This window comes from Meriones unguiculatus, chromosome 8, assembly GCF_030254825.1.
Source record: "Meriones unguiculatus strain TT.TT164.6M chromosome 8, Bangor_MerUng_6.1, whole genome shotgun sequence".
NCBI classification, from domain to species: domain Eukaryota; kingdom Metazoa; phylum Chordata; class Mammalia; order Rodentia; family Muridae; genus Meriones; species Meriones unguiculatus.
The window spans coordinates 35901252-35924920 of record NC_083356.1 but is presented as its reverse complement, the minus strand read 5'-3'; the positions used below and the strand labels follow the sequence as shown (position 1 = coordinate 35924920).

The 23669-nt window shown below is 41.4% G+C and overlaps 1 pseudogene; it reads right to left on the bottom strand.

The window, feature by feature from the left end:
- Positions 1–1025: 1025 nt before the first annotated feature.
- LOC110561694 (high mobility group protein HMG-I/HMG-Y-like) lies at positions 1026–11434 on the bottom strand (annotated as a pseudogene).
- Positions 11435–23669: the final 12235 nt, after the last annotated feature.

Genomic DNA, 23669 nt, shown 5'->3' with positions numbered 1-23669 from the left:
CATCCACGGGGCAGGTCCCCGTCTTCCCTGGTGTGGAGTAGATGACCGGCCTGCTGTGCCCCAGCCCCCTTCCCCTAGAGTGTCTTGGGTAGGAGAGTGCAGGCAAAAAACAAAACAAACAAACAAACAACCAAAAAAACCAAAAACAAAACGGGAGGATAAATGTTGGCGCTGGTAGCAGCAGCAATGGTGGGTGTTTACGAATGAACACTGAACAACAAAACAACACAACTGTCCAGAGGTAGTTTGTAAACAGAGGAAAAGAGGGAACCAGAACCTTGGGGGCCGAAGAGGAGCAAAAGGAGGGGGCAAGGCTAGCTCCGTAGTGCCCGCTGCAGGAAGGGGGCAGCCTAGAGTGGAAGTGGGGGGGGGCGAGTAAGTCCCCCTCTACCTTAGGTGGAAGCCAAAGAGGACCTCACCTTGAAGAAGGGTGTTAACTTCCATCTGTCACTGTTCCAGGTGAGAACAAGGTGAGTGGGGCTGACACACCTGTCCTGCTTCCAGTAGCCCAAGGGGCTTAGCCAACCCCCTGGGTCTGGGTAGGGTGGGGCAGAAGAGACTGAAAAAACCCACCTGGTCATAGTTCGGTGTGGGGCATGCCGGGACCTAAGCACCCCCTGCACTGCAACAGGCGTGGTGGCAACCACACCTGATGCTGCCCCCTCAGCCAACGGGGCTTGTCAGAGGAGCGGGGGCCTGGAGCCCCTTAAGGCCAGGGAAGGCTCCCAGGACCCCCTACAAGGAAGCCAGGAACAGCAGACCGAAGGGACTGAAGATACAAAAAACCCAGAGAGCAGGCCTCTAAGGGAAATATGCTGCAGAATGGTTAGCCTTGTCTGGAGAGAGGGCAGGTGTGGCGGGGAGGAGGGCACGGGCCGAAGCCTGCTCCCGTGGGTGCCGCAGAGCCTTCAGCTAGAGCAGGAGTGTGCAGTGGGGGCAGGGAGGGGCTGGGAGCAGGGCCTCCAGTCCCAGGGGAAAAGTTGCTCCTTAGTGGCCAAGGAGCAGGCGGCGCGGCGCTGTGATGGTTACTGCTCCTCCTCCGAGGACTCCTGGGAGACGCCCTCTTCCTCCTTCTCCAACTTCTTGGGTCTGCCCCTTGGTTTCCTCCCTGGAGCTGTGGTAACTTTCCGTGTTTTGGCGGATCCCTTGTTTTTGCTTCCTTTTGGTCGGTCCCGAGGTCTCTTAGGTGTTGGCACTTCACTGGCTCCTTCTGGCTCCCTACCACCGCCGTCCCAGGACTCACCGGAGGCTGCTTGCGCGGCCTGCCTTGCCTCACTTCTCAGCCCCGACCTTTTCCTGCTTGGAGGCCAGAGCCTGGCTGGACTTCGAGCGAGCACGACTCACTCATCTTCCTTCTCTCTGGGGCAGTTGAGAGAGCCTTCTTGCAGCCGCGCCAACACCAGAAATAGCCCCGACTCGGAGTTCCAATGAGAGGCCACAGTTCAGTTTTTAAGTCTGTTTTGTGCCCCTGATAGATCAGTATTAGTTTGATTACAATGAATTTTTGTCGTCTGCATTGACCTGGTGTTTGAGTTATATTGTATTTAAGCAGACTCCACAATAGAGTCATCTTGCTGGCTGTTGGGCTTACTTTAGTAAGGTGAGAGTAAGGGCTCTCTTTAATTCTTCTACATATGGGCATGTATGGTTCCCTATTTAATTCCATAAAAATGCATCTTTTCTTCAATGGATGTTTCGGGTGTATTTGTTAAAAACTATATTTCTTTAACTGTGTGGGCTTCGTTCTATTGTTTCTATTTTAATCTGTTGGTCTTTATGTCTGTCTGAGTGTCAGTTTCATGCAGTTATTGTTATTATGGTTGCATAGCATAATTTGAAATAGCGTAAAATGAAATCATGTATGAATTCAGCCTGGACACACATGTCAAGGCACATAATAGAGATCATAGAGCTCTGGGTTCCAGGGGTTGAACTCAGGTCAGCAGGCGTGGTGGCAACCACTGGTAGCCACAGAACCGTCTCTCTGGCCCCATCCATATTTTTTAATATCAATTCTTTGTGCACCTATGAGGTTCTTATACGGATTCAAAAGAAACTGATGAGACTAAGTGCATAGAAAGAGTGTACTGAGAATTCTCAGCACGTGCCTTGGTGTAATGGTTAATCTTTGTTGTCAGTTTGATTGGATGTGATGTCAAACTGAAGACATGCCCCTGGACAGGTCTGACAGGGAATTTCCTGGAAGCATTTACTGAGGTGCTCCAAGGGGCAGCACCTTCTGAAAGTGGCCTAGATATAAAGAAGTTTGAAGGGAAGCTGCTTTTACTTGGCCACTTTTGCTCTATGGTAGCCAGGACATCAATCATGCTTCACTGCCCTGGATCCCAGCTTTTCTAACTTTCTATCATGGACTGAAGACCAGTAGCTCTTCAGGGATACTCTTGGCCTTCAGAACAACAAAGAAACTACCATGACATCCAGCCCTGTGGACCAAGTTATCAGCTTGCAGACATCTGTATGTTTGAAATCCTAGAATATATTGTATAAGCAAATTTAATAACTCTTTCATTAAAATACATATTTGTTCTATTAATTCTGTTTCTTTTGAAAATACTGACTAATACACTTGTGAATTGTTTTGATGTTTGAACTTAAGGCACTGTAAACTCCAAAGCTCTTTATACTAACTACTGTTACCATCAGGCAGTGAATATACAAAGTATCACAAGCATGTTCTGGTTTTGGAGACAGGGTCTTTTGTATCCCAGTCTTAGTGTCAAAACCAAGACATCATGCAAATGAGGTAAACACTATACCACCTCAGGTATAGCCCCAGCCCTTATATGAACAGAATACCTTTCAACAACTTGTAAGTTATGCTTTGTGAGTCTGGTTCTTTGGGGTTGTCATTTCTGCTTTAGCACGTGCTCATAGTAGTACTGAGGGACATTTTGGATCTGTATCAGAATACATGCATCAGAGGTGTTCACTCTGCAGATGGCAGAAAGTCCAGACATCTCTAATAGAGGGTCTGGATGTGGCCCTTCTATGTTTACTGACATGTACCCAGTGCATGGATGGAGAGATATGACAGGAGCAGTCGTTGGGTATCTTAGGTAAGAATGCAACCACTGCAGTCTCAGTCAATCCACTTGCAACCAGTTGAAGGGACTGTCAACACCATCCAAATAGCTAAGAGCCTGGGGGAGGAAGCAGCATGCCAAATGAATAATTTCCTCTGTGACACTGACAGGGCATGAAAAGTGAGCCAGAGAATGTTCACAAAACACTTCCTCCAGGGAGAAATGCCACCTCCAGAGACCAAGCCACTGACCAGAGGGATGTCTGAAGAGTATAAAATGAAGACAGAGAGATAGGTCATGGCTATGTCCACTGGGGCGTTGTAAAATGTATTTTCCTTTTTGCTTGGTGAACACTTTTCTTTGCTTGTCTATTAATTCAGTCATTTCACCCTTCTCAAGCCCCCCCTTGTGCTAGGAATCAAAATGCCAGAGTGAATATATTTCTATTTCTTGTTTTAACAAGGTCCTAGTGAAGCAGAAGAAACTGAAGAAAAACAATACACAAGAATCTCCTTTCTCTTAATATGCTACTGGATTTAAAAATGGGCTGTTAACTTACACATGGCTGATGAGGATAAAAGAAATGTGGTGTGAAGTCTGCACAGAGCATCTTAATTTCAGCGTGTTTTAATGTGGCAGAATGCGTGCTCTTCAAACCGAGAGAGCATTGCTCTATGACAGTCTCTGGTTTGCAAGCCAGGGGGTAAGAGACAGTGTGAAGGGCATTTCATCCTAAATAGCAATGATGATCTTGTCATACGATGACTGGCCCAAGTGCCTGCATCTTCCCAAGTCTTTATGTGACAAATTATATCCAACATAATAATGGGAAGAGATGAAGCCTTTTGTATGGTTTTTGGTCACGATGGAGATTTTCACCCTTATAAACAAAATTTGTGCCTGAGGGAGTTTGGGAGACCCTTGTTTTCCCTTTCTTCTTGATGTGAACACACAGAAGTCACCTTCCATGACGGATACTTTCTGAAACTGCTGGCTCTTTGAATGTGGCCTTCTCTACCAGCAGCAAATATCTCGTTTATCAATGTTTGGTCAGTTTTTATTGTTGTTGTTATATTGTCTACATGGATTAGGATAGTGGCAACGTACATTTGTGCTTCTATTACCTCTGTATCATTTTTTTATTCTTAAGCATTTCTGTGAAATATGATTACATATGCTCATTCCCCCCCCACACAACATCTTCACATCTTTCATATCTCTCAACATATAACCCTGGAATCCTTGGTATATAGAAGTGATAGCATATACACAGTTAACTTAGAGATAAAGAGATTAATCATGACAATTGAATCAATATTTATGTCATGTGTCGAGTGCATTCTCACTAAAAATGTCTCAAGTGATATTCCCTTCATGTGACATACTTGTCTCCAAAACTTTTACGGAGGCCTTATATAAATAGCCCGTACTATATTATTTATTATGCAGTATACTTCAATCAATAGTAGTTAATTTCTCAGTCAATAGAAATAAATGCACACACTATTATCAATCGTAGATCTACAATTACTTTTAGCATTAACTATATATCATAGGCTGGAGTTATAGAGATGGGTCAGTGAGTAAAGTATGAAGACCAGAATTCAAATCCTAGTGTGGTGGCCTGCCTGTAATTGCACCTGTCAGGAGGCAGAAACAAGGTATCCTTGGAGAAAGTCAGCTAAATTACTAGTTCCACAGAATCAGCAACATTAAGGTTCAATGAAAGATCCTGACTTGGTCTATAAGGTGGAGAATAGTAGAGCAAGACACCTGATGTCAGCCTCTGGCCTTGATACACAAGTGCATACATGAGCACACATACATACACAAATATGCACAGGTCCTGCACAACAGACACAGGTGGAAAATCATAGGCTTTGCACTTCTACTCTGATAGGTAGAATTTGGAAGGCATCATTTCTCTCCTAACAAGAGCAAACAAACAAACAAAACTCCCACTATTCCTCTTAGAGCCATCATAGAATTGTTGTCACAGACCAACCTGTCATAAAAACTGTGGGGTCAGACATGCCAAATTAAATAACAGTCTTGAAGGGCTGGGAGATGGCTTCAGTGGTACAGTGCTTGCCTTGTGTGATGGTTAAACTTAATAGTGAATGTGATGGGATTTATTTATTTTACTCATTAAAAAATCATATAATATATTTTAATCATTTTTCCCTTATCCAAATTCTCCCAGATCCCCACTTTCTACCCATTCAAACTTTGTTATTTCTCTCTCTCTCTTCAAACAAAACAAAAACAGAAAGAACAATATATATACAAAAACTTTTGATTGTTTTGATTTTCGGTTTTGTGAACTTGTTTGTTGTTTTTTGCTTCTTTCTTTCTTCCTCTCTCTCTCTCTCCCTCTCTCTCTCTTTCAGATTTAGGAAATCTTATGTGAAGGGAGAGAAATATCTTCTGGGATGGTGCTGGAGAAACCCAGCTTTATTCCCATGGCTCTTTCCAAACATGAATAATTGAGCATTAAAAAAAAAAACAACAAAAAACTGAGCAAAGCTGCAAAGGTCAGGTGCTGTGCTCTCTCTCTGCTTTGACACTGGCTTGGGATTTTCACCGTCTAGAGACCTGCTCTAAGCGTGTGTGAGAAAAGCATCTCACACATTGTTTCTGCTAATAAATGCCTCCTCTGTGAACAGCCCTCAATGTGTGCTTATCACTGGAGTTCCTGTCCTACTTTCTCTAAGTTAGCCACAAAGGGTCTCTTTCTCTGCTTGGAGCTACTTACACTTTGAAGACAGGGTTTGGATTGCACTCTAACACTGTGGCATTGAACACACTCTATTCATGTCTCGCTCTTTAATTTTGGTCAGCTATGTTGATTCACCAGACAGAAAAGTGGGGTTGTTTCCACACAGGCAATGCTGAGTCCCAGGCCAAGGGAGACATTGATCAGAGAGCAGGCTGTTTTGATTTCCAGGAAGAGTGACTCAAAGAAGAATCTTACAGGTGTGAGGGACCCTAGATACTGTGATTAGTTTAAAATCTCAACTTGCCCCAACCTAAAATTATCTAGAAAGAGAATCTTAATAAGAAAATGTTTGGATCAAATTGGCCTAGAGGGATGTCTTTAGGATATTCTTTGAATTGTTAATTGATGTAGGAAGATTCAGGCAACACTCTTCCCTGGGCAGGAGTTCCTGAATATAGGACAAGAGAAAGCTAGGTGACAGCAGATTGCAGCAAGCAGTCAGAGTGGGAACATCCATCCATTTTTCTCCTGCTCTGAGTGTGAATGTGATGTGACTAGCTGCTTGAGGTTCTTTTTTATATATATATTTTTTTATTATTATTTTTTATCAGTTACATTTTATTAACTCTGTATCCCAGCCGTGTCCCGATCCCTCATTCCCTCCCAGTCCCTCCCTCCCTCCCTCATCTCCACCGTGCCCCTTTCCAAGTCCACTGATAGGGGGGACCTCCTCCCCATTCATCTGATCCTGTTTTATCAGGTATCTTCAGGACTGGCTGTAAAGCCCTTCTCTGTGACCTAACAGGACTGCTCCTCCCTTCGGGTGTGGGGAGACCAAAGAGCCAGTCATTGAGTTCCTGTTAGAAATAGTCCCTGTTCCCCTCACTTTGGGAAACCAATTGGTTACTGAGCTACCACAGGCTACATCTGAGTGGAGGTTCTAGGTTATATCCATATATGGTCCTTGGTTGAATGTCAGTCTCAGAAAAGACCCTGTGCCCAGATATATTTGGTCCTTGTGGAGCTCCTATCCTCTCCCCATCAGACTAATTCCCCTTCTTTCTTATGATTCCCTGTACTCTGCCAAAGGTTTAGTCATGAGTCTTTGCTTTGAAAACACTGCTAGTTAGTCTTTCAGATGCGCTCAGTAGACTCCTGTCATACGTTCAATGCACATCCCATCTGTCTTTCTAAACGAGGATTGATCATCTTACCCCATGTCCGCTCAATTGATTATCTTTTTTAGGTGTATAGATTTCATTATGTTTATCGTATCTTATAGGTCTATATAAGTGAGTATATCCCATGTTTGTCTTTCTCCTTCTGGGATATTTCACTCAGAATGATCTTTTCTAGATTCCACCATTTGCCTGCAAATTTCATGATTTCCTCCTTTTTGATTGCTGAGTAGTATTCCATTGTATAAAAATACCACAATTTCTGTACCCATTCCACCGTTGATGGACATCTGGGTTGTTTCCAGGTTCTGGCTATTACAAATAGAGCTGTTATAAACATGGTTGAGCAAGTGTCCTTTTTGTGTACTTGAACAAACTTTGGGTATATACCTAGCAGTGGTATAGCTGGGTCTGGAGGAAGCACTATTCCTATTTGTCTTAGAAAGTGCCAGATAGCTTTCCAGAGTGGTTGTACCAGTTTACATTCCCACCAGCAGTGGAGGAGGGTTCCCCTTTCTCCACAACCTCTCCAGCATGTGTTATCGCTTGAATTTTTCATCTTGGCCATTCTGATGGGTGTAAGGTGATATCTCAGGGATGTTTTGATTTGCATTTCCCTGATGGCTAATGAGGATGAGCATTTCTTTAAGTGTTTTTCTGCCATTCGATATTCCTCTGTCGAGAATTCTCTGTTTAGCTCTGTTCCCCATTTTTTAATTGGATTACTTGGATTGCTGCTTTTCAGCTTCTTTAGTTCTTTGTATATACTGGATATTAGTCCTCTGTCAGATAAAGGGTTAGTGAAGATTCTTTCCCAATCTGTAGGCAGTCGTTTTGTTTTGATGACGGTATCCTTTGCTTTACAGAAACTTTTCAGTTTCATGAGGTCCCATTTATTGATTGTTGCTCTTAGAGCCTGTGCTGTTGGTGTTCTGTTCAGGAAGTTGTCTCCTGTGCCAATGAGTTCTAGGCTGTTCCCCACATTTTTTTCCAATTGATTTAGGGTATCTGGTTTTATGTTGAGGTCCTTGATCCACTTTGACTTTAGCTTTGTGCAGGGTGATAAATATGGATCTATTTTCATTTTTCTGCATGTAGACATCCAGTTGGTCCAGCACCATTTGTTGAAGATGCTGTCTTTTTTCCATTGAATGGAATTGGCTTCTTTGTCGAATATCGAGTATTCATAGGTGTGTGGATTTATTTCTGGGTCTTCTATGCGGTTCCATTGATCCTCCTTTCTGTTTCTATGCCAATACCATGCAGTTTTTATTACTGTTGCCCTGTAGTACAGCTTGAGATCAGGAATGGAGATACCTCCAGATGATCTGTTGTCGTACAGGATTGTTTTGGAGATTCTGGGTTTTTTGTTTCTCCATATGAAGCTGAGAATCTTTTTTTAAGGTCTGTAAAGAATTGAGTTGGTATTTTGATGGGAATTGCATTGAATCTGTAGATTGCTTTTGGCTGCTTGAGGTTCTATCTTGACTTTCCTGAGCACATGGAGTATAATCTGAATTGTAAGACAAAGAAACCTTTTCCTTTCCTATGGTGCTTTTTTTTGTCAGGTATTTGTCATAACAACAACAGTGAAACCAGGTCAGGTGCCTTTTGCTCAGGAGGAATATAAAGGGAGCCACAGGGTGTTTTCTGCTCTACCTCCCTCCAGAGGTAGAGAGCTCCCTGCATGTATGAATGGTTGATTTTATCTTTGAAAATTAATGAAATACAGTGATATAATTTTGTTTTATTTTCATCTATCTATAGAAAAGCACTCAGTCTGTAGTTGGGTCATATTCCCTGCACCAGATACCTTTTTCCACGCTGTCAATACATCCCTGAGCAAACAGAAGAAAAGATTGTTCCCATATGCTTTATAATACAGCAGAACGAACATTCAACAGATAGATAGATGACCATTACATAGTAGAGTGTGATGTGTGAGAGCGGAGTGGGGGTATAAAACTGAAACAAGACTTCAGGTGAGATCTTTTGGAGAAGGTAAGATTTGGGCAAGATAGGAGGGAGGAAAATAAAAGACTGAATTGATTAATGGAAAGACATTCCAGTCAAAAGGAGGTTACACAAAGATCCTGAGGCAGAGATGCACTTTGTGATTTAGGATAAAACAAAACAAGAAATCTCCCCCAACCAGCAAAGGTGGAATAGAGTGAAGAGGAGGAACAGGCAGTCACAAATGAGAATAAGGGAAGGAGACCATGTCACTTACTTCTCCATGGTCTCCTTAGGCAAGCTTTTCTTTAACAATTGTACAATAGAGTAAGAGCGACAGGACAGCGTTTTAGCAATGGGATAGGGAAGGGCCATGCGGCTTGGATGAAAGTGGCAGCTAGTGGAGGTGAAAGAAAAAGTGGATGATGTAATCTAGTATTTTAAAGGTGGAGCCAGAAGGGCTTTCTGGTGATCATCCAGTGTGATGAGTGAGAGAAGGAGGAGACAAGGATCTGTCCTCAGTGATTCGTGTATGTGTGCAGCAGATTACAGTCACCACCAGGGCTTCAGCCGAACTACAACCTAACTCTGTCAGTAAAGTAGCTGAAAGCCCAACTCAAGTGTGTATTCTTTTCATTTCATGAGCGCAGAACGCTGCCTTATCACATCTTAGAGCGTTGCCCTCTCAACCTGTTCAGTTGTGAAGACTGTCCGTCCGTAAATTAATTTTTGTTCAAGCCAGTTCTTTTAAATTTAATTTCTCTAAAGTTTTTTGTTTGTAACACACACACACACACACACACACACACATACACACAACTGGACCCAAAGGTAAATTAAGTAATTAAAAAAAGATTAACTAGATAGTGTTAAAATAATTATGTGTGTGGGAGTGTGCTTGTACGTATGTGTACATGAATATGAGTGTGGGTACCAGTGAAGGCCAGAAGAGAGCATCATTCCCTGACATTACTGGTGGTTATAAGCACCTGCTATGGGTGCTACGAAGCAAACTCAGGTATTCTGAAAGCACTTTTAGCCACTGAGCCATCTTTCCAGCCCCTGGAAGTTATAAAGCATTTTAGTACAGTACAGTTAATACATTAACCTTTTTTTCTTTCTCCAGGGACTAACCTTCAAAAGAAGCAGATGGAATGTTTAGGAAGTGGAGCCTGGGGTGGGAAGGCCTTTGACCGGCAGTGGATGTGCCTTGGAGAAAATGAAGGCATTTACTGTGATACAGATTTTTCTCTGTGAGGGCACTCTCAAAATGCCCATCCATCCACCATCTTCTCATATAACCAAGAGACCACTGACTCTCTGGGATGGTGCATGCACTTTGAGCCTGAGCCTACAGAATTGAACTAAATAATGCCTCTGACTGGACCCCCCAATACCTGCACAATCTGCACAATTCTGAGTGCTTCAAGAAAACAAGATGAGAGTCTTGTGACTCGAGTTTCTTCAAAACGTGGAACGTGTCTCTGTGCCCCTCCCAGGTGTAGCAGATAGGAGTGAGTTTACTTCAGACTATTTATTACAACTGGCTATTGTTATTTGCTTAGATGCCTTTATGGGAAAACATTTTTGTTTGCCAAATGCAGCTTGCCTGCCACATGAGGCTTGCCCTTGTGATTGTAGAGTTTACTCTTGTGACTCTTCTTAACCCTCAGAGAATACATTGTTTGATTCTCTGAATAAAGCTGGCAAATGCACAAGATTTTTGTCTGCCTCATTCAGTGGCCCCATTCACCCAAAGTCCCACCACCATTCTAGGTTGTTAAACACTCAGCCTGACCTTTTCCTCTTTAGAATGTTACTCAAGCACATTTCATTATAGCTCTGAAAATGGACTAATCCAGGCAGTATGGCATGGAAGTCTTCATAGGAAGTTTCTATGAGAGAATTAACCTTCTTGGGATTAGCACAAGCTGGGAGGGAGCTGGAAAAAAATTCTTTAAGTAGTAAGCAACTTAGCATGGAAGAAAAGGAAGAAATCCAGATTTAAACTCAGGTTTGGAAAACAGAAGATGATTATATAAGTTAACATTTATAAAGGTCAAGGACTGAAATTTTTTTGGTTAAGCAAAAGCTACTGCCATATTGTTTCCCCTGTGCTTGGCTGGTGGCATTTTCCTGAGCTGGAGACACTGCCGAAATCTAGTGTGATCCTGGGTTATAATCTAGTAATGAATTGGTGGGACTTGTCAGTGCCTTGGGAAAATGTTCTGACATTTTCACATTAACATAGCACTTGACCTACAGCAAGCTTTCATGATGTCTGAAATGTTATTATTACTGTGCTTAGCCTAGTTACAGTCTGCATGTTGGATGCTTTTGTTTTGCATCCCTATCCCCCCCCCTTTTTTTTTACTAAGATGCTCCATTACCATGAGAACTGCAGTCAGTCAGGTGAGTGGGCACCCAGATTGAGGAAACAGCTGGGAGGGGGTGGCACGGAGGTGGTGCATACACTCAGACACAATCTGCAGCCTTCCTAAAAATGGCCTTCCTGGGAGAAACTTACCAACCACCGCCATTATTTTACACGTGGTGCTAATTATTCCAGGTAAGGACGCTATAAATGGAACGCTGAGTTCTTAAATTAGGGTGTTTTGAGGGGAGGAGAAAGTGTTAAATTTATTATTCACTATTCAAGGCATTGAAATGAGAAAGAGGTTTTGTTATTAGGAGAAATAGCTAGTTTAAAGGGCTATACGTTTTTCCCCCTCCTTTGAGTGCTCTTGTCCTCATTAGACGTCTGTGGGCTGCAGCTGGGTTGCAGGGTATTTGGTGTGCTCTGATTTGGATGAAGGGAAACAGATGCGAGGGTGGAAGGGTTATGCACACTAGACCAGTACTCCTTTGCCACAACCTCTCTCCGGTCTGACTCCACTTGTTTTCTACCCAACCCTCTGTCCTTGTGGTGGCCAGTGACCCCCTTAAAGCAGAGACTGCCACTGATCTCAACTAGCCACCGAGTAAAGTCACATTCTCTCAGGAAAGGTCTGGGATGCCTGTCTTTGCATCTTCTGGCGAACCACCTAAGGCTGCTCTTTTCTTTGTTTGCCAAGTTCCAGCCACTATGGTCTTTTTTTCAGCACGGCCACCAACGTAACCTTATTCCAGTGTCTTCGGTACCCTCTCACCATTAGCTTCTTGTCCTCGGGTCTGAGTTTAAATCTTTTGCCCGAAGAGGTTTTTTTTTTTTTTTTACCTGTTCACCTCCTCAGAAGTCGGTTGTCTCATTACTGATGGGGGGGACCTCCTCCCCATTCATCTGATCCTGTTTTATCAGGTATCTTCAGGACTGGCTGCAAAGCCCTCCTCAGTGGCCTAACAGGACTGCTCCTCCCTTAGGGGGTGGGGAGGTCAAAGAGCCAGCCATTGAGTTCCTGTTAGAAATAGTCCTTGTTCCCCTCACTTTGGGAAACCAATTGGTTACTGAGCTACCACAGGCTACATCTGAGCGGAGGTTCTAGGTTATATCCATACATGGTCCTTGGTTGAATGTCAGTCTCAGAAAAGACCCTGTGCCCAGATATATTTGGTCCTTGTGGAGCTCCTATCCTTTCCCCATCAGACTAACTCCCCTTCTTTCATATGATTCCCTGTACTCTGCCGAAGGTTTGGTCATGAGTCTTTGTATCTGCTTTGAAAACACTGCTAGTTAGAGTCTTTCAGATGCGCTCAGTAGACTCCTGTCATACGTTCAATGCACATCCCATCTGTCTTTCTAAACGAGGATTGATCATCTTACCCCATGTCCGCTCTCTTGATTATCTTTTTTAGGTGTATAGATTTCATTATGTTTATCATATCTTATAGGTCTATATAAGTGAGTATATACCGTGTCTGTCTTTCTCCTTCTGGGATATTTCACTCAGAATGATCTTTTCTAGATCCCACCATTTGCCTGCAAATTTCATGATTTCCTCCTTTTTGATTGCTGAGTAGTATTCCATTGTGTAAAAATACCACAATTTCTATATCCATTCCTTCGTTGATGGACATCTGGGTTGTTTCCAGGTTCTGGCTATTACAAATAAAGCTGCTATAAACATGGTTGAGCAAGTATCCCTTTTGTGTACTTGAGCAAACTTTGGGTATATACCTAGCAGTGGTATAGCTGGGTCTTGAGGAAGCACTATTCCTAATTGTCTGATAAAGCTGGTGCTGATTTCCAAAGTGGTTGTACCAGTTTACATTCCCACCAGCAGTGGAGGATGGTTCCCCTTTCTCCACTACATCTCTAGCATGTGTTGTCACTTGAGTTTTTCATCTTGGCCATTCTGATGGGTGTGAGGTGAAATCTCAGGGATGTTTTGATTTGCATTTCCCTGATGGCTAATGAGGTTGAGCATTTCTTTAAGTGTTTCTCTGCCATTTGATATTCCTCTGTCGAGAATTCTCTGTTTAGCTCTGTTCACTGGGCTAGTTTTAAGGTCATCACATTTGTGTCGTCAAAGCCTAAGAAAACAGCTTCTGGAGCCAAATTCTGGCTCAAATTAAATCCTGTTAGTTACCACTTATGAAAACAACGTTATGGTAAGTTAGAAAATGGTTCACTATCTATAAAGTGAGAAATAATAGAACACTACTTTGTATGTAATAAAGTCTTAATTTTGGGGAGGGACTCGTAATGAAGGAAAAAAAGAGATGAAAGAGTGTTTTAAAGTAGTTTAAATGTAGGAAAGGGAAAAGTAGATATTATTTGCCTGTGATTTTATGTGACAAAACTGTTCCAGGTCCCTGGATGTAAAACTGGAGGGACTCTAGAGAACTCAAATGCCAGTGACGAGTCACATTAGCATGTGAGGTGTATGACAGAAACATCATCTGTTTTCCTGTGGCCCATTCATTAGTTTATTCACAAAGCCACCCAGAAACCATTTCTTGTTCCCTCTTATGGGCTCGATGCTGTGCGCCTATTGAATGAACACATTCCTTGGCCTGTAGTTTTGGTCTTCTAGCTGAAGAAACAGAGGATCAGAGTTTCTTCCTGGCCTGGAGATCAATTAAGGAAAATACTCTATGAGTGTTAGTGTAGTCTCCCAGGATGCCAATCAAGGAGCAGAATATGGTGCTCTGTTTTTAAGAATAAGATATTCAGCTCCAGGAGTGCAGGGTTAGAAATACCAACAGTCAGTTACCATCTCTTTTGGTGACCCAGGTGGGGAAATGATCCTTCCTATGCCTGCAACTCTGGGCTCTGTGTGTTTATTTGATTCCTTTTCGGATGCTTTCACCATTTGATAGAGCAAGTATTCCTACAACCCTCATAACTAAATGATGCTCTCTTCAGGTTTATCTTTACCAGCAGGCAAAGAAAGGATTTACTCCACCAAAAGATGATTGACTCTAGACTGTGGTGTTCCATTGATCTACCTGGACAAATCTTGGTGCTGTTCTCGTTAATTGTGATATTTGACAGGTGCAAGGAGACAAAGACCGAAATTTATGGTGACCTGCATTCAAATATTGAGCTGACACCAACGGAAGTTCTAGCTTAAATCAGAGAGAATTTGAAATGGTGGAAGATGTGATAAAGCCTATCAGCTTTGACCTTAGGATCACCTGTGGTGGTGGGGGTTACGGCTAACTCTGCTGATCCCTTTTTTTATTTTATTTTTTTTTAAGAAATGAAACAAAACAGAATTTTGAAAAAAACAATGCTGCAAATAAGTATGAGGCACAAATAAACCCTAGTGACAGATGACAATAGTACTGTGGTCAGGTGGAAGCAGTGTTTCCCTGCCTATGTGAGGCATTCCTCTAGCTGTCATACATATTAGGAGCTACTAGCACAAAGCTGAGCCCTGCCCCCATGGAAATTTATTTTTAGCTAAAGAGAGCTACTGGGTCCAAGGTTTCTTCCTCTATATCCAATAACTGCTGGATTGACCCAACTCCTTGGCCCCAGTGTAGAAGCCATGTTAATGCTATAGTTTTCTGTGGATTGTTCCTGCCCGGTGTACTAACTATTGCTGCAGTTTACTGTCTTCTGGCCCAGTTCAGTTTCCCCATTTCATTACCACTTTTGTTCCTGAATGCATTTACTTATGAGCTCGTGTGCAAAAATCTCCATTTCAGGGCCAATGTCCAAAGAATTTGGCCTCCCAAAATAGGACTTCCATCAGAAGATTGTGAATGTTCTTATTTTAGTTCAGAATGAAAAGAAGATGTGTAACTAAAAAAAATATGACATCCTGGTGAACTTCTTGAAAACAAGAATTCAAATTAAAAGTTAAGCTACATTAACTTAAACTGACAAAACTAAGTGGTAAGTACAATGATAAACATAATTGGGCTGGGGAGATGGTTCCATCCATGAATGAGGACCTGAGTTTAGGTTCCCATCATCCACGTAAAGTCTGGATATTGAACTGCAGCCCCAATGTGGGGTTATGGATCCAGGTAGATCCTTGGCACTCACTGGCCAGCCACTTTAACTGAACTGGTGAGCGACAGGTCCATGGAGAGACCCACTTAAAAAATAATGTGGAGATCAATTGAGAAAGACATTTGATGTTGACCTCTGGCTTCCACATGTACAGGTACTCATACATACATATACATGAAGATATACATACATCTTCTAAGCTTAATTAAATTATTACATTAAAGCATATTTGCTGAGGATCATATCTTTGTAGCATATTTAACCAGTATGCATGACATTTTTAACCACTATTCATGATGATGTCCTGGGTTCAATTGCCAGCCATGTAAAAACAAATCAAAGTAACAAAAAGCAGAACAACATGAAATTTAAAAACACAATAAAAGCAAAATAATATATCTTTCCTTTATATCCCATCACAGAAACATGTTATGTAAAAACCTCATACTCTTACTTTCTGCGAGGGTCAGCAGGGTTATAATGTAGGAGGTCTGAATTTGGACTCAGTTGGTCTGTTTAGTAGTCATATAATTTTGAGCAAGTTCTTGACCTCTCTCTATGTTAGTTTTTGTAGTTGTGAAATGGGAACAATAGCTGTTCCATCCAGGAAAGTCATGAGGATGTAGGGGGAATGCATCTGACAGTGCAAACATGTTGGCTGACTGCATGTTGAGCAGCCATCTCCAGTCAGCCCTTTTCCTCAGTCTTTTATTTTTTAATCTGATCATGTTGATATCTGTTTTTTTACTTGATTGCTCCACACGTATCTTGGTTTAATTTATACTGTGTATTACAAATGCCTGACATTCACCACCTTTGTTTTATTTTAGTATTGTGCATTCACAATTTTATTTTGCTAAAACAAAAAAAAGTATGCCAATCAGCAGCTGATACAGAATAGCATCTTTCTAAGGATTTACACACTCAAAATTAAACCTGTGTAGACTTTCCTTAGCAGCTGATGCCAGAAAGAGGATAGAGAAGATCATATACAGAATATATAACACTTCTTAGAGATATAACATATATCATATTCCTTCAAGGCACTCCTACTTATCTTTTGGTATTTTAAGCTAATATTATCGATCACAAATGTAAATGATTCTCTAACATGTAGGGTTTAAGTTGAAGAAAGCACTTATGTCCTCATGAAGCAATTGACTTTTGTAACCCCAGAGCAGTAGTGTTTGTGGAACATGTCCACTTTCCTTTTCAGCAATGATCCCAAAGAAGAGCAAGCAGCTAACATGGCCAATGAATATATCTATAATATGATATTCACTGGTCTTTGTTGTCTAGGTTAGGGAAATTGCATTGGAAATGAAGATGGTGGTGCCTCGTGCATGTGATAAAACTGAAAAGTGTATCAGAAGGCTTCATACCAATGGGTGAAGATTGAAAAAGCATCCCAAAGCTATTTCAGTAAGTTGAGTGCACATGCCTCATTTTCTCCAACTTTGAAGCATATTTCTTTGGTATATTGTCAAGTAAAGCCCTTAGATGCCATATTGTAGACAATGCAATATGATACTCTTTCTGGGGAGAGGTGAGTGAATTTCTATTTACCCAGATAAGGAATTAACAAAAGACCAAAGTAAGGGTACAGACAAAGTCCAACTTGGTGAACCAATGAGTTACAGTGGGATTATTTACAGGAACAGAAATTAATTATAGGCATTTGAATCACCATAGCCTACCACAGCACAGATGATGTCCCACAAAACCTGGAAACTTGGAGATTATCATACAACCTGCAGGCAGCTCAACAGGTTGATGGATATCTCTTCTGAGCAGCTCAGCTATTCTGAGCTTCTTCCAGGAAGTTTGGCTGCTCTTTGCTTTTTCCATGCAGCTCAGTTTGTCTGAGAATATATCTCAGCAGTCCTTACAGCTTATGTGTGTTTGTGGAGGGAAAGGGAGTCTGCTCAGTTTCAGGGACTTCCTGAAAGTATTAAATTGTTAGTTCCTGAGCTTAAGGAGCTTCACAGTAGGACAAAATGTTGTTTCATCTCCCTTTTAGTGCCCTATGTCTTAAGGAGCTTTCCTATAAGATGAATGGTTTTATCTCAGAGAAAATTGCTGCACAACAACCTTTTATAAAAATTGTAAACCTATCTGTAATGGGGTCATACTGGTAAGGGTGCTGGCCTAGGGAAAGAGCAAATCAGTCTTCTTTCTCATCAAGGTCAATTTTCTCTTACTCTTTGCTGTAGTCCCTTAATTGAATATGCCTGAATCAAATAAAGTGGTGTACCATCATACTATTTATAATACACTTAGCATATTGTAAGCATGTAATAAATGCTCACTTTCTTGATAATGTGTCTCTCACAGGTAATTGTTGAAAATGGAACTCCATGTGAAGTAGGTAGAAATGATTGAATCTGTTCATTCTGTAGAGTTGATGTTGATAAATTTCTCTGCTGACATCACGAAGCATGCAACAACAGATAATTTAATGGTGGAGTCAGTCGATTAAAATTACCCAAAATATTTTCAACATAGGAGACAGACTACTCCTTCATGAGAGAATGGATCTACTTTTTCTTTGGTCCATGGGTGCTACTGAATTGACAACATTTAGATGCCATTCATTAGATTGAAGAGTGGTATGAAGTTAGCATTTAATAAAAGGAATTTGTGGTTGTGAAATTAATTAAAACACTTCAAGATCCACTAGTTCCTTTTGAGAGTCTAAACAATGTGGAAAGAAAGATGAATCCATCAGGAAAATTTTCCTAGAATGTTTTATTGGTTTTCTTCAGTACTGATCTGTTTGTGAAGCTGATGTTCAATAAGGAAAGGACCATGACCAGAAGACTGAGCCAGTGACCTGAGGGGGATTGGTCATGTTCAATCTGTGCAAAAGAGGGACCAGCTTTTTGCTTTTATATGTCCCATGGAATGAAGAAAATTGATTTTGTCTAAGAAGATACAAAGCTAGATCGATGCTGTCAGTTCTGATGAAAACATTCTCTACTTGAAAGTTTTAAGAAATATATATTTTGTTTTTGCTATTTTAACACTATCCTCTCTTCACTTTCTTTCTTTCTTGACCTTGAGCTATTTTGTTGTTGTTGTTGTATCTGGTGTTGCTGGCAGAGTCAATACTTGGGTTAGGCCATTGATTTCAGTCCATCCAATGGGATTAAAGGATACCAGGGGTGGAAGAAAGGATCTTCTTCACTGCTGTCAGTCTCTAATTAAGGAAACTGAGAACCAAAGAAGTCAAAAGGTGGCTCAACTCCTGTGGAGTGAGTAAGAAAGCCAGGATTAACAAATAAGACTCTGATATGATCTCACCCTTCCCTGTATGTTCTTTCTCATTCATGAACTAAGCCTCTGAAAACATAAGACCTAGCTACTGTCCCTACTGTTGCAAAGGCATGGAAATCAATTCCAGCAGAAACTAGATGGAAGGCAAAGATGTCTTCAGAATGTCCACCCACACCTCTTCATGTGCCTGCACTATTTCATAGTAGGTGCACTCAGGTTTCATTTTGGTGAGCATATGCCATGAGGCTGTCTCTGGGTGGTAGTCTGTTGGTTTGTTCTTGTTAATGTCTACCAGAATAATGTTATAGTTTTTATAAAAATAAAACAAAAACAAAACAAGAGCCTTGACCTATTTGCCATGTGAAGACACAGTGTGACTGTGATGTATGTCAACTTGGAAACAACTGCTAACAACTGGATCTTAGGCTTCTCACTGTCCAGAACTGTAGGACATAAATTTGTGTTTCTAACATATTAACTTCATAGACTTTTGTAATAGAAGTCCAAAGGGACTCAGATTCTTGGCATGTCGTAATTAGGATGCCTTGGTAAGGACCTGGATAACATTAAGGAAACACGCAAGCCAGTTGACTGTCTTCACTCTGCAAGCTTTGTGACAGCCTGTGATGACCCATCTGACAGGCGAGAGACTAAGGCAGAGACGTGAGTAAGTGCCTAGACTGTAAACAAAGGATCCAGGATGTGAGTTCTGTCTGTTTTCACTGTCATTTTACAAGGTTTGTCATTTTACACTGTTGTTTTTGCCCAGTCAGGAGCTGAAGGGGTCATTCTAGAGTGAGCAAAGTGGACCACTCATTCCCTGTTAAACAGCTTTCATTTCTAGCAAGTATGCACAAGGGACAGGTTCCTTCCTTTGCTTTTTCTCACTCACTCTTCCTCTTTCATCTTTTTCTTCTTTTCTCCCCCATTACCCCCTCTTTTCTTTCCTTTCTCTCCCCTCCCTCTCTCTTTCTTCCTTTTCTTGACATTCTATGTAGTCCTGGTTGTCCTGGAGCTCACTATGTAGAGCAGGCTGGCTTTGAACTCTCAGAGATCCTACTGCCTCTGAGGCATGAGCTACTGTGTCTATCTTGCTTTCTTTTTAAATTAAAATATATTATTGTTTCTATTGCTGTATGTATTCATATTTGTGTGTATGATGTGTGTGTGTATGAATGAGAAGGTAGGCATACCACAGTGTGCATGTGGAGGCCACAGGACAACTGTGTCCTTCTACCTTGCATTCTGAGGGTGAGCTCAGGTCATCAGACTTGCACAACAAGTGCTTATACTGGCCAAGCCATCTTCTGGTTCACTCTCTTAATTTTAATGATTAAAAAAATGTACATTTAAAATCCCCATGGAATGTTTAATTCACTGCTGAGTAAAACTAAAGTAGAACAAAACAGAGAACCAGAGCTCTTGAGACAATTGCTAAGACAATAGAAAAATAGCTTAGCTATGGTTTATATATTAGATAACACCATCTTATCTATTTCTCAAGTATGTTAAGTATGTTGTAATTATGCCTGAATCTCATATTTAGAAGAACTCAGGGGTGAGGGGCCACAGCATCAAGTGTGGATAATTAGGCATAATTATTAAATAACCAGAGGAGGCTGGAGAGATGGCTCAGTGGTTAAGAGCTCGGTGGAGATGAGGGAGGGAGGGACTGGGAGGGAATGAGGGATCGGGACACGGCTGGGATACAGAGTTAATAAAATGTAACTGATAAAAAAAAATAAAATAAAAAATAAAAAAAAAATAAAAAAATAAATATTAAAAAAAAATAACCAGAGGATATTCAGGTACTCATAGAATTATCCTTTTTATCTTTATGTACATTTAAGAAATCATAATAAGAGATTTTTTTAAAATCAAGTTTTATAATTATCACCCAAATTAAGAAATTCTCCTTTATTAACTGTTAAACATATTTTAGAGAAATTTCAGATTCCTAACAAAATGGAGCAGAAAGTACAGGGTCTCCTAAAACTCTGTCCCCTCCCTCACATGTATGGCTTCTTTCATTATCAATGTCTCCCACTAGGTTGGTGTATATTTTCCAGCTGATGAACCTGACATGTTATCAACTAGACTGCACAATTTCCCTGAGACTCCTCTGCTGACCTTCTGGGTTTAGGCAAATGTGTAAAGACATATCCCCCCCCTCCCCCCGCCAACTTAGACTATCCCTAAAAACTCCCTGTCTTAGTTAGGGGTTCTATTGCTGCAACAAAACACCATGGCCAAAAAGCAAATTGGGGAGGAAAGGGCTTATTTGGCTTACATGTCCAGATCATAGTCCATCATTGGAGGAAGTCAGGGTAGAAACTCAAACAGGGCTGGAACCTGGAGGCAGAAGCTGATGCAGAGGCCATGGACAGGTGCTGCTTACTGGCTGGCTTCCCATGGCTTTATCAGCATGCTTTCTTCTAGAACCCAGGACCACCAGCCCAGGGATGGCACCACCTACAATGGGCTGGACCCTCCCCAGTTGATTACTATTTGAGAAAATTCTTTACATCTGGATCTCATGGAGGCATTTCCTCAGCTGAGGTTCCTTTACTCTGACGACTCTAGCTTGTGTCAAGTTGACACACAAAACCAGCCAATACACCCCTATTTACAAAAGTTAATCTTCACTTTTCTTCACCCTTGACAGTTACTGGTCATTTTATCCTTACTCATTGGTCTCCACAGTCTTGCTTTTTGTAGAATATTATATAGCCAGAAAAGTTAGTGTGACACTTTTCCAGATTTGATTCTTTTACTTAGCACAGTTTCTTCCATGTCTTTTTATGGTATGATAGCACAGTTCTTTGTGTGTGTGTGTGTGTGTGTGTGTGTGTGCTGAATAGCATTATACATTCTAGATACATTTTACTTTATGTGTGTCTACTTATTATATTTGGGATGGCCTCCAAGTCAGCATCAAATAAAGCTGCTATCAACCCCTGTGGACTGATTTCTGTGTATATTCCGGTCACCAGCTCTTTAGGTAAATACTGAGAAAGGTAAGTGAATTTTGTTGAAGAAAACTCAGGAACTTCATTAAGAGAAATGAACAAACCTGCCAGCTGGAACTTTTTATCACAAACTTGCTGACTTTTCTTCATAGCTACAGAAACACATCATGTTATGATTTCATATTACACACATCTGTATATGCTTCATTTAAGCTAGACTCTCTGCACAACCTCCTATATCTTCATTCTGTGCCTTTTCGCTCCTGAACAAATACCTGACTTTTATAGGCATGAACCACCGATCGTTTGAATCAACTATTAGAGCATCACCAGTTGGCTGGGAAGAACCTTAGCCCAAGTTTCCCCTCCTCCATCTTCCACTTTCTGCTGTCTTATAATTGTTTACAGGTGATTATTCTGCCTTTAATCTGGGAGGCTTTCCTGACTTCACATTGCCTGGAGGATCTACCTTAAAGCTGCATCCAACTGTTTGCCGGTGAGTATATGTTTTCACATCTCACGGAGACATAGTCCCCTGTAAATGTCAACAGTGTTCATGGAATTCTTGGAAACCAATCCTTCCCTCTTTAATTTGCACCATCAAAATACTCCTTAGTATGCTCCTCGGGTCAACAGTATTCTCTCCCAGGAAGAAATCCAATTTAGTGATTTCCAAAGAATTTGAGCTGCACATTGGACCACCAAAAATATGAAAGCTGAGGCAAGGGGTGCATGGCTCCTAGTGCCCTGATACTGCTCAGAGCTGCTCAGTGTTCTTGAGATCTCCAGTGTCAAGAGAAAGAAGAGCACGCTGTGATTACATAAATGCTGCCTGGTAAATATGGGACAGTGACTAATTTCAACAACGAGAAGCTAAGAGTAGCTGAAGCACAGAACACTTACTTTTTAAAGTTTTTTCCCCCCAATTTTTAAAAAGAAGTTAATTTAGCATCTCACACTTCTGTTCCAGTGGGAGGCATCTCATGTTATTATAATTATATAGCACTTCTGTTGATATGTAGGTTTGGGAGGTTCTTTCTTTTTCTTTTTTTCCCCTTCTCTGTATTCTTAAAACTTTCACCAATATGTATTTGTAAAGTGAATGAATGAGTGAATATAGCTTGAATGTGATAACAGCTTTAACACAACACCATACGGCTTCTAGTGAAACTTATGGGAGTAAGGAGGGCAGGAATCCAAAGCAAAACCCAGAGGAAAGACCCTGGTCTTTCCATTGCCAGCCCCAGGTCTATGCTTCCTCCCTCCCATGTCCTTTATATCTTCTCTACAGTAACACTGTCCATGAGGAAACACCAGCTGCAGCTCTCACTTTCTGTCCTTGTTCTGCTTTCTCGGGACTTCACACAGACAGGATAGAAAGCTGGATTTGAGTAGTAAACTATACTGTTGGCAAGTGGTGTCTTAAACAATAGAACACACACGCGCACACACCCCACAGAGGGTGCACACACATACAGAGGCATATGGATACTTGTACATGCATACATGCACACACACGTACATACACACAGACACAGAGACTCACAGACACACACACAGGGGTATGTGGGAACAGCCACACATACATACAAAACACAATCAGCCTAATGAGCTACAAGTAAAATAATTTTGTCCCCTTCAAAGAACTTTGGGATTGCTGTGTGTGGTGGTAAATAAAGAAGAATGCATGATCTTGACCCAAAACAAGAACAAAACGGAATGAAAATAATCCAGAAAGCTATTTCAAGACTCTGAAAAATGTGCTTGGGCAGAAAAGGGCAGAAAAGCAGAATTAGGTCAGAAGACAACTTGTGCTATTCAGTTCTCTCCTTGTTCCATGTGGGTCCTGGGGTTTGAACTCAGGTCTTCAGGCCTAGCGGCAAGTGCCCTTATTTGCTGAGCTATCTGTCCAGCTTGATAAGGATAAGCATCCATCTCATCTCATCTCATCTCATCTCATCTCATCTCATCTCATCTCATCTCATCTCATCTCATCTCATCTCATCTCATCTCATCTCATCTCATCTCATCTCATCTTTCTCTCTGTCTCTCTGCCTCTCTGTATCTCTCTCATACATCAATCCATCCACCCTTCTGTCTGTCATCTGTCTGCATGTGGTTTCTTTA